Source organism: Scyliorhinus canicula, chromosome 6 (genome assembly GCF_902713615.1).
Source record: "Scyliorhinus canicula chromosome 6, sScyCan1.1, whole genome shotgun sequence".
Classification (NCBI taxonomy): Eukaryota; Metazoa; Chordata; class Chondrichthyes; order Carcharhiniformes; family Scyliorhinidae; genus Scyliorhinus; species Scyliorhinus canicula.
In genome coordinates, this window is record NC_052151.1 from 21,262,806 (window position 1) to 21,278,467 (window position 15,662).

Below are 15,662 nucleotides of genomic sequence, written 5' to 3' on the forward strand. Positions count from 1 at the left end.
CCGCTCCAGCAGCACCTTCCCCTCCCGCGGGGTTTTACTGACCCAAATAAATCCCAAAATTACCGCATTCATCCTCCTAAAAAACGCCTTGGGAATATAAATTGGGAGACAGTGAAAAAGAAGCAGCAACCTCGAGAGACTGTCATTTTCACAGTCTATAATCTCCCCGCCAGAGACAACGGGAGTGTGTCCCACATCCGGATGTCACCCTACATGTGCTCTGCTAGCCTACCCAGATTCAATTTATGAAGCTGACCCCATTCCCGTGCCAGCTGGATATCTAAGTACCTAAAGCTCCCTCCCACCACCTTGAATGGCATCTCCCCCAATCCCCTCTCTTGCCCCCTTGCCTGGATCGCAAAAACCTCACTTTTGCCCATGTTTAATTTATACCCCGTGAACTGGTCAAATTCCTCCAGTATCTCCATAATCCCTCCAACACCCCCACAGCGGGTCTGATTTTATATATAAAAGCAAACGCCCCCCACACTCCACACACACCCCCACCCCGTACTACCCCCTGCCATACCTCTGAAGCTCGCAGCACCATTGCCAAAGGATCTATGGCCAGAGCAAACTGTGTGCTAAATAGCTGGCTTGTAAATCAGACAAAGGCCAGCAGCGCGGGTTCAATTCCGTTACCAGCCTCCCCAAACAGGCGCTGGAATGTGGCTACTAGGGGCTTTTCACAGTAACTTCATTTGAAGCATGCTTGTGACAATAAGCGATTTTCATTTCATTTCATTTCAAATAGAAATGAATTCCCCTCTGAAATCTGCCTTCAGTGCCTCCCAGACCTTACCCGCCGACACCTCTCCCGTATCATTGATCTTTATATACCTCCGGATGGCTTCCCTCACCCACTCAGACAAATCCTCCTCCTCTCAGAGCCACACATCAAATCTCCACTGTGCGCTCTGGGCTCTTCCTTTGCTCAGTTGCAGGTCCAGCCAACGTAGGCGTGGTCCGACACCACTATTTCTGAATATTCAGCGTCCATCACCTCTGCCAGCAGCGTTTTATCCAGCACGAAGAAACCTTTTCAGGAGTACACATTGTGCACATGGAAATAGAACGAAAATTCTTCCCTACTCGGCCTCCCAAATCTCCACGGATCGATCCTCCCATACCCCTCCCACCATGTGCTCCATGAGCCCCCGGAGCTCGTTAGCCATAGCTGATACCTTCCTCGAACTAAGGCTCGACCGGTCCAGTCTTGGATCCAGGACCGAGTTGAAGTTTCCCCCTGTAATCAGCCGATGAGAATCCAGGTCTGGAATCCTCCCCAGCACCCGCCTCATACATTCCCCATCAGCCCAGTTCGGGGCATAAATATCCACCAATACTATCAGCATTCCCTCCAGTTTCCCACTAACCATGATATACTCACCCCAGAACCGCCTCATATTCCCCACTTCGAAAGCCACCCGCTTATTGAGCAAAATCGCCACCCCGTTTTTTTAAAGTCCAAACCCGAATACTTGGGAATACTTGCCCAACCTATCCCTTCCTCAACCTGATCTGGTCCCCCACCTTCAGGTGTATCTCTAGTAGCATGGCCACATCTGCCTTCAGTCGCCTCAAGTGTACAAACACAAAGGCCCTCTTGAACAGCCCATTCAAACCTCGAACTTTCCATGTGTCCAGCCTGGTGGGGGGCACCGTGCCCTCCCCCACCCCTCCCCCTCTGCCGATCAGCCATAGCCCCACTTAGGCCAGCCTCCGGCCCGTGCCCTGCACCTCCCTTGGCCCGTCATCATCCCTCCTCCTCCTCCATTTTAAAGGCCACACCCCTGTCAGCACTACTACCCCTTCCTCCCCCGCCCAAACCCCCTCAGCTTCACCCCCCAAAGCCCCCTCCCCTTGCTAACCTTCAGCTCACCCCCAACTGTGCTTCTGTGAACTAGCCTGTCCAGTTTCCAGGCAGCTCCCGCCCCTGGCGCCTATCATCCTACCCCCCACTGATTCCAGCTGCCCCCCCCCCCACATTCAAACATTAGTGAAAACAATCATTTGAACAGGAAAAAGAAACCAACCCCCCCCCCCCCATCCCTTCACAAAGAACAAAAAAGAAAAACAGAACTGAAGCCAAAACAAGTGAAAAAATAAATGGCCCCGAACAAAAGTTTTTACAGCAGCATCACAGCTCCTCCACCAAATATCAAGGTCCACCTTCTCCTCAGTCCACTGTCTCTCATAAACTCTGCTGCCTCCTCCAAAGATCCAAGATACAGCTTCCGGCCCCCATAAGTCACCCATAGGCACGCCGGGTACAATAGTCCAAACTATACCCCCTTCTTGTAGAGGGCCACCTTGACCTTGTTAAAACTTGCCCTCTTCTTGGCCAGCTCTGCACTCAGGTCCTAGTACACGCAATTCTCACTGCCCTCCCAGGTGCAGCACCTCATCTGCCTGGCCCACCTCATGGTTTGCTCCTTATCAAGGAACCGGTGCAGCCGCACCACCATCGCCCTCGGCTGCTTGTTCCCCTGGCGCCTCCTCATCAATGCCCTGTGTGATTGGTCCACGTCCAACAGCCGGTCAAACGCACCTTCACCAAGCAGCTTCTCGAGCATCTTCCCCACGTAAGTGCCAGCACCGGCTCGTCTCCACAGGGTCAACCACTGCCTTGCTCCAGCCCACTGCCTGGGCCAGGTTATCCAGACTTTCCTTTCTTATTCAAGAAGCTCACCAGCTGGTCCCACGGCCATGAACCGGCAGGGCAGCTCCCTGCCCCTCCGCCATCTCCACATGCGTGGCCAGCTTCACACCCTCTTCGACCGACTTATTCTTTTTTTTTCAGGCTCTTCTGATCTAAACTAGAGGGTCAATCTCCTCTACTCACACTCCTGCACCTTTTTCCCTCTCACTCCCACTTGAAATTGGGGGAAATCCCAAAAAAGACCGCCACAAGCGGGAGATACCAAATGTGCAACCACACTCTATGGTCGCCATTGGAAGTTCCTGAGGAACAGAATTAATCTCCACTTGGAAAGACAAAGATTAATCAAGGATAGTCAGCGGTGCTTCATCCAGGGGAGATCCTGTGTAAAAAAATTAACTGAACCGTTCGAGGCGGTGTCTAGCTGTGTAAATGAGGGCTTTGTAGTTGCTGTAAGGCTTTTGACAAGGTCCCACATGGAAGACTGGTCAAGAAGGTAAGATCCCATGTGGTCCAGGGAAGTTTGGCAAATTGAACCCACAATTAGCAGTTAGGCCCATAGCTCAGTGGTTAGAGCACTGGTCTTGTAAACCAGGGTAACGAGTTCAATTCTACGGTAGCACAGTGCTTCAAAGTGCCACGGTCCCAGGTTCAATTCCTGGCTTGGGTCACTGTCTGTACCAAGTCTGCATGTTCTCCCTGTGTCTGCATGGGTTTCCTCTGGGTGCTCCGGTTTCCTCCCGCAAGTCCAGAAAGATGTGCTGTTAGGTAATTTGGACATTCTGAATTCTCCCTCTGTGTGCCTGAACAGGCGCCGGAATGTGGTGACTAGGGGCTTTTCACAGCAACTTCATTGCTGTGTTAATGTAAGCCTACTTGTGACAATAAAGATTATTATAAGTTGGCAAAGTGGCAGGAGGCAGAGGGTAATGTTTGAAGGCTCTTTTTGTGACTGGAAGTCTGTGTCCAGTGGTGTACCGCAGGGATTGGTGCTGGGTCCCTTGCTCTTTGTAGTGTACATTAAAGATCCAGATTTGAAAGTCAGAGGTACAATCACTCAGTTCACAGATGACACAAAATTTGTTGGTGTGATAAATAGCGAGTAGGAAAGTCATAGATTATGCAATGATATAGATATTCTGGTCTGATGGGCAGAATGGGGGCAAATAGTATTTAACCCTCGGAAATATGAGGTGATGTGCTTTGGAAGGACAAAGAAGACAAGGGAATACACAATGAATGGTAGGACACTAGGCAGTACAGAGGACCAGAGGGACCTTGAGGTGCATGTCCATTGATCCCTGAAGGTAGCAGGACATGAGATGAGGTGGTTAAGAAGGAATTTGGGAAACTTGCCTTTATTAGCCAAGGTTTAGAATGTAAGAGCAGGGAGATTTTGGTGGAGCTGTATCAAATATCCATCAGGCCACGGGTAGAATGCTATGTGCAGTTCTGGTTTCCACATGAAATGAGGGACATGTTTGTACCTGAGAGTATGCAGAGGAGATTCAGCACCTTACTAAAGGAAAGATATACTGCCATGGGAGGCAGTCCAGAGAAGGTTCATGAGGTTGATCCCGGGTATGGGGGGATTTTCTTTTGAGGAGAAGTTAAGTAAACTGGGCCTGTACTCATTAGAGTTTAGAAGAATGAGAGGTGACTATACTGAGGTGTATAGGATTCTCAGGGGGCTTGACAGGGTAGATGCTGAGAGGATGTTTCCTCTTGAGGGAGAGTCGAGGACCCAAGGACATAATCTCAGGTCAAGGGATTGGCCATTAATGATAGAAATGAGGAGGAATTTCTTCTCTCAGAGGGTAGTGAACGTGTGGCATTCTCTACCATAGAGAGCTGCAGAGGCTGGGTTGTTAAGTATGTTCAAGGTTGAGATAGACATTTTTATTCAGCAATGGAATGAAGGGTTATGGGAATAAATCAGGATAATGGAGTTGAGGAGAATCAGATCAGACATGATCTCATTGAATGGCCGAGCAGACTCGATGGGTCAAGTGGCCTACTTATGCTCTGATGTCTTATGATCTTATGTTGCCTGAGCTGGAATGTTTCAGTTGTGGAGAGAGGCTGGTTAGGCTGGGGCTGTTTTCCTAAGAGAAGAGAAGGCTGAGCGGGGACCTCATCGAGGTGTACACAATTATGGGAGATATAGGCAGGGTAGATAGGAAAGGACGTTTCCCTTCAGTCGAGGGTCAATTACCAGGTTTGAGGTAAGGGGCAGGAGATTTAGAGGAGACTTGAAGAGTTTTGAGGAAAAGCTTTTTCACTCAGAGGTTGGTGGGAATCTGGAACTAACTGCCTGAAAGGGTGGGAAATGCAAGAACCCTCACAGCATTGAAGAAACATTGAGGTGAGCACTTGAAATGCCGTAGCATACAAACTATAGGCCAAGTGCTGGAAAATTAATAGAAAGCAAAGAGTGGGCATTAATGTTTCTCTGGTTGGCAATCAGTAGCTAGTGGTGTCCCTCAGGGATCCGTGTTGGGCCCACAATTGTTCATAATTTACACAAATGATTTGGAGTTGGGGACCAAGCGCAATGTGTCCAAGTTTGCAGACGACACTAAGATGAGTGGTAAAGCGAAAAGTGCAGAGGATACTGGAAGTCTGCACAGGGATTTGGATAGGTTAAGTGAATGGGCTAGGCTCTGGCAGATGGAATACAATGTTGACAAATGTGAGGTTATCCATTTTGGTAGGAATAACAGCAAAAGGGATTATTATTTAAATGATAAAATATCAAAACATGCTGCTGTGCAGAGAGACCTGGGTGTGCTTGTGCATGAGTCGCAAAAAGTTGGTTTACAGATGCAACAGGTGATTAAGAAGGCAAATGGAATTTTGTCCTTCATTGCTAGAGAGATGGAGTTTAAGACTAGGGAGGTTATGTTGCAATTGTATAAGGTGTTAGTGCGGCCACACCTGGAGTATTGTGTTCAGTTTTGGTCTCCTTACCTGAGAAAGTACGTTCTGGTGCTGGAGGGTGTGCAGAGGAGATTCATTAGGTTAATCTCAGACCTGAAGGGGTTGGATTATGAGGAGAGGTTGAGTAGCCTGGGACTGTACTTGTTGGAATTTAGAAGGATGCCGGGGGGGGGGGGGGGGGGGGGGGGGGGGGGGTTGTGAATCTATGGAATTTCTTGCCCAGTGAAGCAGTTGAGGCTCCTTCATTAAATGTTTTTCAGATAAAGATAAATAATTTTTTGAAGAATAAAGGGATTAAGGGTTATGGTGTTTGGGCCGGCAAGTGGAGCTGAGTCCACAAAAGATCAGCCATGATCTCATTGAATGGCGGAGCAGGCTCGAGGGGCCAGATGGCCTATTACTGCTCCTAGTTCTTATGTTCTTTTGTTAAAAGTGATGAAAATAGAAAGGTGCTTGGTGGCTGGCACAGACATGATGGGCCGAAGAGCCTCTTCTTGTGTGACAAAAGTGGATGATTCTATGACTCTAAGGTATGCCTCGAAGCTAAGGGGATAGTATTTGGGGGGTTGGATGGGCGGGGTGGTAGGCGGAGGTGGGGGTGCAGGCAAGGCTGATGGCCACAGGGACCAAAGTTGGAGGTCAAAGATGTAGGGGCAGGTCAAGGGGTGTCAGATTTCAGAGGGGTGGATGTTGGGCGGGTCAGAAGTCAGTTGAGGACTGTCAGAGTCGGGGAGGTCGAAGGTCGGGAGGTATGGATGGATGTTTGAACATCGGGAATGTGGGGGATCCGAGTGTTAGGACTCGTGTTGCGGGATTGAGTTGGGGCTCCATCTGTGTTGGGGGTTGGGATTGGATTTGTTCAGTGTCACATGTACGGAGGTATTATGAAAAGTATTGTTTTGCGTACAGCTCAGACAGATCATTCCATACATGAAGTATGTGGCTGAAGAGATTGCATTAGGGTGTGGGTTTCAGATTCCTGGGGCATTGGCACCGGTTCTGGGGGAGGTGGGACTTGTACAAACTGGACGGGTTACACCTGGGCAGGACTGTAACTGATATCCTAGGGGGCTATTTGCTAGAGTGGTTGGGGAGGGTTTAAACTAATATGCCAGGGGGATGGGAAGCTCTACAAGGAGTCTGAGAAAGAGGAAGCAAGGACAAAAGCAAAAAGAAGAAAAGTGAATTAAAAAAGTGATAGGTGGAGAAACCGAGGACAAAATTCAAACAGGACAGTAGAGAAAAATATTGGGAACAAGAAAAACAGACAAACATTGTGAAAAAGACAAACTTAAAGCTCTGTGCCTTAATGCAAGGAGCATTTGCAATAAAGTGGATAAACTAATCGCGCATGTAAATGGGTATGATATCATTGGGATTATGCAGACATGGCTGCAGGGTGAACAGGGAATGGGAACTGAATGTCCCAGGGTTTTCAGTATTTAGGAAGGACGGGCAAAAAAGAAAAGGTGGTGGTGTGACACTGCTGGTTAAAGAGGAAATTAACACAATAGTGAGAAAGGATTTTTGCTCTGACAATGTGGAATCTGTATAGGTAGAGTTGAGAAATACCAAGGGACACAAAACATTAGTGGGTGTCATAAAAAGACCCCTAAACTACAGTGGTGAGGTTGCGAATGGTGTTAAACAAGAAATTAGAGATGCATGTAACAAGGGAATATCGGTGATCATGGGTGATTTTAATCTTCACATAGATTGAGCAAATCAAATTAGCCACAATGTTGTCGAGGAGGAATTCCTGGAGTGTATACAGGATGGATTTCTTGACCAATATGTGGAGGAACCAACTAGAGAGCAGGCCATCTTAGACTGGGTACTGTGAGAAGGGAATCATTGCCAATCTGGCTGTCCGTGACCCCTTGGGGATGAGCGACCATAACATGATAGAATTTTTTATCAAGATGTAGAGTGAATTAGTTGATTCAGAGACGAGGGTGCTGAATCTTAATAAAGGGAACTATGAGGATATGAGGCGTGAGTTGGCCTTGATAGATTGGGGAGAGTTACTTAAAGGGGTCCATGCCAGGATCTTACCCTCAGAAGAAAAGGATAGAGGATTGGCTGACTGGCAGAAGGCAGAGAATGGGATAAAGAGGTCTTTTGGTGTTTTTCAGGATGGCAGCCGGTGACTAATGGTGTGCCTCAGGGGTCTGTGCTGGGACCACAACTTTTCACAATTATATATTAATGATCTGGAAGAAGGTACTGAAGGCACTGTTGCTGTTTGCAGATGATACAAAGATCTGTAGATGGACAGGTAGTATTGTGGAAGCAAGGGGACTGCAGAAGGATTTGGACAGGCTAGGAGAGTGGGCAATGAAGTGGCAAATGAAATACAATGTGGAAAAGTGTGAGGTTATGCACTTTGGAAGGAGGAATTTAGGCACAGACTATTTTCTAAATGGGGAAATGCTTCGGAAAGCAGCAGCAAAAGGAACTTGGGAGTCCTGGTTCACGATTCTCTTAAGGTTAATGTGCAGGTTCTGTCGACAGTTAAGAAGGCAAATGCAATGTTAGCATTCATGTCAAGAGGACCAGAATACAAGAACAGGGATTGAGGCTGTATAAGGCTCTGTACAGACCCCATTTGGAGTATTGTGAGCAGTTTTGGGCCCCATATCTAAGGAAGGATGTGCTGGCTTTGGAAAGGGTGCAGAGGAGGTTCAGAAGAATGATCTCTGGAATGAAGAACTTGTCGTATGAGGAACGTTTGAGGACTCTGGGTCTGGACTCGTTGGAGTTTAGAAGGATGAGAAGGGATCTTATTGAAGCTTACAGGATACTGCAAGGCCTGGCGTGGACGTGGAGAGGATGTTTCCACTTGTAGGAAAAACTAGAATCAGAGGACACCATCTCAGACTAAAGGGACGATCCTTTAAAACAGAGATGAGGAGGCATTTCTTCAGCCAGTGGGTGGTGAACCTGTGGAACTCTTTGCCGTAGAAGACTGTAGAGGCCAAATCACTGAGTGTCTTTCAGACATAGATAGATAGGGTCTTAATTAATAAGGTGATCAGGGGTTATGGGGAGAAGGCAGGAGAATGGGGATGAGAAAATGGCCATAATTGAAGTGCAGAGCAAACCCGATGGGCCAAGTGGCCTAATTCTGCTCCTATGTCTTGTGGTCTTATGGATGACAGTGGATAGACAATGGCAAACATTCAAGGAACACATGAAAGAACTACAGCAACTATTCATTCCTGTCTGGCACAAAAGCAAAGGGGGTAAGAGGGCCAATCCATGGCTTACAAGGAAATTAGAAATAGTATCCGATACAAAGAAGAAGCATACAGACTGGCCAAGAAAAATAGGTCTGAGGATTGGGAGCAGTTTAGAATTCAGCAAAGAAGGACAAAGGGATTGATTAGAAGGGGAAAGTACAGTGTGAAAGGAATCTTGCAGGGAACATAAAGACTGACACTAAGAGTTTCTACAGATATGTGAAGAGAGATTGGTAAAGGGAAATGTAGGCCCCTTACAAACAGAAACAGGGTAATGCATAATAAGGGACAAATAAATGGCTGAGCAATTGAATACAGACTTTGGTTCTGTCTTCGCAAATGAGGACACAAATCAGATCCCAGAAATGTTGGAGAATGAAAGGTTTAGTGAGAAGGAAGAACTGGGGGAAATTAAATTAGTAGAGAAATGATGCTGGGAAAACTGATGGGATTGAAGGTGGATAAATCCCCAGGGCCTGAAAATCTGCATCCCAGAGTGCTTAAGGAGGTGGCTCTGGAAATAGTGGATGCATTGGTGGTCATCTTCTGGGATTCTATAAACTCTGGAACTGTACCTGCAGATTGGAGGGTATCTCACGTCACTCTGATATTCAAAAACGGAGGTAGAGAGAAAGCAGGGAATTATAGACCAGTAAGCCTAACATCAGGAGTGGGAAAATGCTTGAATCCATGATCAAGGACTTTATAGTGGAACAGTTAGAAATCAGTGGCAGGATTGGGCAGCACGGTAGCATTGTGGATAGCACAATTGCTTCACAGCTCCAGGGTCCCAGGTTTGATTCCGGCTTGGGTCACTGTCTGTGCGGAGTCTGCACATCCTCCCCGTGTGTGCGTGGGTTTCCCTCGGGTGATCCGGTTTCCTCCCACAGTCCAAAGGTGTGCAGGTTCGGTGGATTGGCCATGATAAATTGCCCTTAGTGTCCAAAATTTCCCTTAGTGTTGGGTGGGGTTACTGGGTTATGGGGATAGGGTGGAGGTGTTGACCTTGGGTAGGGTGCTCGTTCCCAGAGCCAGTGCAGACTCGATGGGCCGAATGGCCTCCTTCTGCATTGTAAATTCTATGATCAGTCAGAATCAGCATGTATTTATGAAAGGAAAATCATGCTTGACAAATCTGTTGGAATTCTTTGAAGAGGTGACCAGTACAGTCGACAAGGGGGAGCCAGTCGATGTGGTATATTTGGACTTTCAGAAGCCATTTGACAAAGTCCTGCATAAGAGATTATTGTGCAAAATTAAAGCGCATGGGATTGGAAGAAATGTATTGAGGTGGATAGAAAACTGGATGGCAGAGAGGAAACAAAGAGTAGGGATTAATGGGTCCTTTTCAAATTGGTAAGCAGTAACTAGGGGGACACCACAGGAATCGGTGCTGGGACCCCAGCTATTCACAATATATATTAATGATTTGGATGGGGAACAAAATGTAACATCTCAAAGTTTGCAGATGATACCAAATTAGGTGGGAGGGTGAATTGTGACGAGGATGCAGGGATCCTACAGCAAGATTCTGGACAGGTTGGGCGAGTGGGCAAATCAATGGCAGATGCAGTATAATTTGGATAAGTGTGAGGTTATTCATTTTGGAAGCAAAAACAGGAAGGCAGATTACTACCTGAATGGTTGTAAATTAGGAGAGTGGAGCGTGCGGCGGGACCTGGGTGTCCTTGTGCACCAGTCGCTGAAGGTAAGCATGCAGGTGCAGCAGGCGGTAAAGAAGGCTAATGGGATGTTGGCCTTCATTGCGAGAGGTTTTGAGTATAGAAGCAGGCATGTGTTGCTGCAATTGGATAGGGTCTTGGTGAGGCCACATTTGTAGTATTGTGTGCAGTTTTGGTCTCCTTCTCTGAGAAAGGATGTTCTTGCTCTCGAGTGAGGGCAGCGAAGGTTTACCAGATTGATTTCAGGGATGGCGAGACTGTCATATGAGGAGAGATTGACTAGGTTTGGATTGTTCTGGCTGGAGTTCAGAAGAATGAGGGGGAATCTCATAGAGACTTATAAAATTCTAACAGCATGAGACAGGGTAGATGCAGGGAAGATGTTACCAATGTCCAGAACCAGGGGTCACAGTCTGAGGATTCAGGGTAAACCATTTCGGGCAGAGATAAGGAGACATTTCTTCACACAAAGAGTGGTGAGCCTGTGGAATTCATTACCACAGGAAGTATTTGATGCTAAAACTTTGAATATATTCAAGAGGTGGCTAGGTACAGCACTTGGGGAGATTGGGATCAAAGGCTATGGGAAGAAAGCAGGATTAGGCTATTGAGTTGGATGATCAGCCATGATCGTGATGAATGGCGGAGCAGGCTCAAAGGGCCAAATCATAGAATTTTGAATCATATAATTTACATTGCAGAAGGAGGCCATTTGGCCCATCGAGTCTGCACAGGCTCTTGGAAAGAGCACCCTACCCAAGGTCAACACCTCCACCCTATCCCCATAACCCAGTAACCCCACCCAACACTAAGGGTAATTTTGGACACTAAGGGCAATTTATCATGGCCAATCCACCTAACCTGCACATCTTTGGACTGTGGGAGGAAACCGGAACACCTGGAGGAAACCCACACACACACGGGGAGGATGTGCAGACTCTGTACAGACAGTGACCCAAGCCGGAATCGAACATGGGACCCTGGAGCTGTGAAGCAATTGTGCTATCCACAATGCTACCGTGCTGCCCAAATGGCCTCCTCCTGCTCCTATCTTCTATGGACCTATACAAGTATCTATGAAAAGAAAATACACAGAGCAAACATGAAATACACAGTGTAAACACATGGACACAGGCATCTGTTGAAGCATATGGAATGCAATACTACTCAGTAGAGAAGATGTGTCAAGAGATCAGTTCAGTTCATAAGAAGGTCATTCAGGAGTCTGGTAACAGCGGAGAAGAAGCTGTTTTTGAATCTGTTTGTGCGTGTTCTCAGACTTCTGTATCTCCTGCCCGATGGAAGAAGTTGGAAGAGTGCGTAAGCCGGGTGGGAGGGGTCTTTGATTCCGCTGCCCGCTTTCTCCCGGCAGCGGGAGGTGTAGATGGAATCAATGGATGGGAGACAGGTTTGTGTGACGGACTGGGCGGAGTTCACAACACTCTGTAATTTCTTATGGTCGTGGGCCAAGAAGTTGCCATACCAGGCTGTGATGCAACCAGATAGAATGCTTTCTATGGTGCATCTGTAAAAAAAGTCAATGTGGACATGCCGAATTTCCTTAGTTTCCTGAGAAAGTATAGGTGCTGTTGTGCTTTCTTGGTGGTAGCGTTAATGTAGGTGAACCAGGACAGATTGTTGGTGATGTGCACCAGAGATGAGAGTCATGTCTTGGGTTGTTGAGGGGTGAATCAAGTCAGGAGGGGAGAGGTGGAAATCTGCATTGATGGGGGTTCAGAGGGTTGTGGGAATCCCCTTGAGGTGGATGGGGGATGGCACCACAGATATGGGGGGGTTTTGGGATGTGGGAGGTGTAGGGAGTATCGTCGGGGTGTGGGGGTTTTGGGAGTATGGGGGGATGTTGGGAATGTCGGGTACATAGGGAATGTCAGGGATATAGGGGATGTCGAGGATATAGGGGATGTCGGGGATATGTGGGGATGTCAGGGATATAGGAGATGTCAGGGATACAGGGGATGTCGGGAGAAGGGGGTTGTCGGAGCGTGGGGGGTGTCCCATGCCGGGAACAATCGTGTTGTTTAAAATAGTTACACAGAAGTTAGAAAAGGTTTTATATCAAACTGAGCATTTCGAAGTTCCTACTTTCACGGGGAGGTGGTATTATCACTGGACTAGTAATCACAGGACTCAGGGCAATGTTCTGGGGTGCCGGGGCCAAGTCTCACCACAACAGATGGTGTAAGGACTCAGGGTCATGTTCTGGGAAGCCGGGGTCAAGTCCCACCACGACAGATAGTGTAAAAAAGACTGAGATTTTAAGTTTAATGACGGCCATGTGTGGTAGGCTTAGAAGGGGCTACTCACGACCTCGTGGCGACCAAGAAACTAGCGCTCTCGCTCACAGTCGCCTCACGCAATATACAGGCGTATGCCCCCGACCGCGCGGCCCACCCCTCCTGGACATCGTGGACCCTGCTAGCTAATACCCCATCAGCGACCTACCCCAGCCAATCCCAGGCCTGCACCGTGCAGCAGCTACACAACCCTGGGGGACCCGAGTGCTCCTGCTGCGGACAGTCAATACACCCCCGACAACGCTCCCGGCACGGAGCGTGCTCTGCAAGGCCTGCGGTAAGAAAGGACATTTCGCTGCTGAATGCCAGGCCCGCTCAGTCGCCGCTGTTGCCCCGGCACCCCCCATGTGCGACTCGCGGGCACCGCCATCTTCCTCACCTCAGACCTCGTGCGGCCCGTGGGCACCGCCATCTTCTTCGCATCAGACCATGGGCGGCCCATGGGCACCGCCATCTTCCTCGCATCAGACCTCATCAGACGTGGGCGCCGCCATCTTCCTCGCGCTGCTGGCATTGTTCTGCATTGCAAGCAGCTGTTTAGCCCACTGTGCTAAACCAGCCCCTGGTTAGCAAGACCCAGCGGAATGCAGAAGGAAAAGTTTGTGATTTAAATCGCTTTATCGAATAGCCCACAGCTCAGAAGCACTTCCAGCCAATTGCAAATGCTTTCTTGGGAAGTTCCGAGAGTCATTCCCCAGCATATGTTTGGAGTATGCTCTCCAAATCCAACTCTGGGGAGAACGGAAGTCACGGCAATGATCTGGAATGTTCTACTTGAATTGGAAGCAAATGTCAGACTAAATTTCAAAAGAGAAGTATTTAACTGATCGGGAAAGTGTGTTGGTCTGTGGGAAAAGAGCGAGGTCAGTGCAATTAAATGGATAAATCCAATCGAGGAATGAGACCAACCTCACACACAGCTCTGTTAAACTAGGGGCACAATTCTCCCAATTCTCTCAGTGCCGGGCGGATGCGGTGTATCTGGTGGGAGGCAAAAGGTCGAACACAGATGGTGTAAAATTACGTTGTAATTCTCCCAATGATGCATTAATGGTGGCTCAGTCAACCCGCTGGCAGGTGGCGTAAATATCAGATACATTAATTTGCGCCGAAGAATGCTCATTAAAACAGCTACCCGCCGGTATCCCATCAGGCTTTCCAATCATTCATCACATCAGTGGCAAATCATATTGGTGTCAAACCCGAGTGATTAAGGCTGGCGTGATCAACAATCCTGGCTCCGCATCACTGTCTGTGTGGAGTTTGCACATTCTCCTCGTGTCTGCGTGCGTTTCACCCCCACAACCCAACGATTTACAGTATAGGTGGAATGGCCACACTGAATTGCCCCTTAATTGGAAAAAAATAATAGGTACCCAAAATTTATTTTTCAAAAAGGCTGGAGGGTTTAAGATGACCCCCGGTTCACCGGAGATTTTGAGGTGAATGGAACACTGCCATAGTGCTGCGCTGCTCCTGATGCACTGATCACCATTCTGCCGGGTCAGACCAGGTCCTGCCCTCCAACTCCATGCCGAGCTTGTCTCCATGGACAGCATCGTGCTTCTGGACCCATGGACACTCCTGTGTCACCATTCCTGGTTCAGTACTGCAACTGGACTTGGCAAGTACAAGGGTCTCCTTCTCCCCCGCCCCTCCTCTGTGCTGCGGGACTCATGCAGCCAACGCAACAAAGGTACAAGGTTTGCCCAGGGCTGAAGCGAGGTGAGTTGTGGGGTCAGGGGGGTGTTCTGATGGCTTGACGAAGACAAGAGGGGAAGGAGGGTTGTGCAAGGGACGGGGATGGGAGGGGGACTGCTAGTGATTTCAGGCGGAGGGGCAAGGAGGAGGATGAATAAAGTTATCAATGGAAGGCAGAGGGAAAACCAAGGGGAGGGAACCTGGAGCCTGATCAGGCTGCCTGAGAAGCTCACAAACAATGAGGTCAAAGGGATACCACACAATTTACTGGAAGAGAATGCAGAAATATGCCAGAGGCTGTGGGTGGAGATCCATGTGGGGCATGGACACCTCACAGGTGATGGGCTCGGGGGGAGGGTGGTTGAATTGAGGAACAGACTTTTTCTCGAGGCTGCTAGACTTTTCCAACTGTGTTGTGAATATGCTGCACAGTCTGGTGGAGAGAGGTGGGCTGCAAAGAGTGATCTGAGTCTGCTGGACTGGTATTTAAATATGGTGTTGGGACACACACTACGAGTGTGACCATGCTGGTCACATGCTGCTCTACATCCTGGCTACTTGTTCATTTGCATATTGCTTTAAATTATATCACAATATTTTCCATATCTCAGCAAAGTCACCCTGTCTCCTCACCTGGAACCTTTGACTCCCCATCAGTTGATCACCTAGTTTAATGCTGTAACAGATGTTTCTCTGTCTACAGGTACTGTTGTTCCTGTCGCTGCGCCTTGGGGAGTTTTTGGATACTTGCAAAATGGCAAAATACAACAGAGATTCAGAGTATATCTAGAGATATTGCCTGAAGTCATCAATCCACCTGAACCAACAGATCCAACAGTTAAAACAGTATTCGCACCTCCTGTTTGGTACTTTGCCAGGTGAGTTTAGTGACTGATATATTGTGATTAATGTTTCTTTCTGTCAGCTCTTGGATCAACATCACTCAACCTGGGCCGGAATTCTCCCATTTTGATGTGAGTACTGCGGTGTGGGCGGGAACGTGGAGTGTTTTCTGCTGTGGGGGCTTTCTGGAAAACACTCCGAATCTTCCCACCCTTCCTCATTAATTATTCACTTTGGTGTTTGACGCTGTTTTCAGTAGTGGGTCAGGCCTGGATGA